Below are 2494 nucleotides of genomic sequence, written 5' to 3'. Positions count from 1 at the left end.
GTTTGCCATGAAAGTTTCAGAAGGCTGTCACGTACTTGAAATCTATAATATTCTGCTCAGCAAGGAGCAGAGCATTTCTTGATGTCTACTTCACAGAATCATAGAATCAGTAAGGTTGGGAGGGACCTCTGGAGATTATCTAGTCCAACCCTCAAACGAGTGGCCTGTACAGGGATCGAACCCTCAACCTTGGCATTATTAACTCATGACCAAAGAAAGGAGTCTGAAATCTTGGTCCTGCCAAAAGTAATGAGAATCAGGCACCTAAGTACTTCTGATGATCCTGGTTTCTTGCCTTTAGATTTGGGCATTAGGGCCAAGCCAGTTGAATTATGGCTTATTCAAGCTTGATGAATGAAGCTGTATGCCCTTCTGTGTATGTGTGGCTCTTTTTTTTTTTTTTTTTTTTTTTTTTTTTTTTTTTTTTTTTTTTTTTTTTTTTTTTTTTTTTTTTACAAATTACGGTTCTCTTTATGAGAATGTTGAATATTCTGGCATATTTTCCCCAAAATGTCGTTCCATCTCTGAAGGTGTCAGGATGCTTCTCAGTTTGCCAGCTGGACTGCAGTTTGGTGATGAGTGATGTTATTTCACTTGGTTTCAATACTGCTGCAACCTTCCTCAACAGTAGGCCAGTACCCTSGGCCCTTCTGAAGTCATTGCATGACCATCCATTCCACAAATCCCATCTGCCCTTGGGCAAGCAAWGTTAGGGCCTTTCTAGATCCTGTTTTCAAGGAAGGGATCATGAACAGCATCTGCAGAAAGGCAAGTAACACACTGAAGGCCYAGGACCCATAAACATTGCAGTAAGTAGGTTTTGTATCGTTACAAATCATTATGGTTTGCTTTATGGATAGAAATATTTCTTCCAGTGTATATAGATATGTATTTTAGCCATTAGCCTGCCTTGAAGGCCTGTCTGTACAGCACTGTAGGTGTAGCCCATGAGTTGYCTATAGCAAGCTGAAAAGTGCTGCAGTATACGCTTTTTGGTATTCCCAAGGGCCGAGATCCTTCATGTCCTGTTGAAGTCAACGATAATTCTAGTTCCTCTAGACTTCACTTGGCTTTGAAAATACTTGGGGGAAGGAGGAAGGGACACTCATTTGGTCTGGGCAATTTTTTTCATCAAAATTTCATTTTCCTCATTTTCAGTCAGCACTGCTGGAAAGACTCAGRGGTGTCCCAGACTCACCTGCACAGATATTAATAAAACATATAAGCCTGCTTTATGGAGGTATTTGTTCATAATATTTTGCTATAAGTAGTGACTTTCAAAAACATAACTTCGCCTTTTATCTATTAGTTGAATGACATTGCAAACTAGTTGTATCTCAGTACGCCCAAAACCAGAATCCTGGAATAGKAGAGCAGAATACTCTCTGCTATCTTTCTACTGTCTTTCACACACAAATTCAAAAGAAGCAACCTGACAAGTCAAAACCAACAATTAAAAAGATTCGGTTCAAATTTTTGTGTGTGTATTTTTAAGGACTTTTTGTTTAATTTTCGATAGCTGATATTTGGAAAAAAGGGGTTAAAACATCTGGAAAGGTGAAAACAGCCCTGTTTCAACAAAGCAACACAGTTCTTCACTGTGGAAAACCTATAAAATGAAAGGAAATGGCTTAATGTGGTAGGTGTTCATTTTTAAGGGCTCTGTTGACAGAAGTAGATGAATGAAAATACTGTATTTCATATTTGCCTTTTGTTCAGTAAATAGCATAGGTTTTGATCTGAGCAATAGAATTTTGATGCTGCCTAGAGGGACAGCTTTATACTGTGGTGGTCTAAACTGAGATTTTTCATTAATATGACCAGTCAGAATAGGTTATTTATTTATTTATTTATTTATTTATTTATTTATTTATTTATTTTTAAAATGATGAAGTCAAAGAGAAGACCAAGAAAAAGCACCACAGAGTTTGTCTTGTACTCATCTGGAAGAGTTTATTTTAAATACAGAACATTGCTTGCTGCTGTGGAAATGAAAGTGAGAGTTGCAGCTTTCTTCCAATGCCATCTGGCAGATGAGTATCTTGTGTACGGTATTCACTAATCCAAATAAGCCTGTGTGTGGTAGCATCGTCTCTTCAGTGATCATGCAGTTGAGCTGGCTGAACCTTTGATGGYTCTCACAAGGCTATCAACACAACAATGCAACAGATTGTTTAAAATTAGAACAGTATTAAGGAAAGAGATATGCCAGATTCATCATGCTTTTACCTTTATTAAGCACTTTCCTAACCTGGCTTGAGCTTGATGTTTCCTTTTCATTCTATGACTATTGTTCGTAGTTTTATTTACTCCAGTCCTACTTCAACTCCCTGAATTCAGTGCTTGTGTGTAGCCTTAGTGCTCAAATGGGACACTTGAGTTCTTAGATCAGTATACTTACTCTTGTGATAATCATGTTTCCTTCTATAAGGTCCTTTCCTGACTTCATGAAACCTTTTTTCCTGCTGAGAAGTAACTCCATCTCAACAGGACA

Source organism: Rhea americana, unplaced genomic scaffold, assembly GCF_003343005.1.
Source record: "Rhea americana isolate MKP2758 unplaced genomic scaffold, rheAme1 scaffold_211, whole genome shotgun sequence".
In the NCBI taxonomy this organism is placed as follows: Eukaryota; Metazoa; Chordata; class Aves; order Rheiformes; family Rheidae; genus Rhea; species Rhea americana.
Note: the sequence above shows the minus strand (reverse complement) of the source record.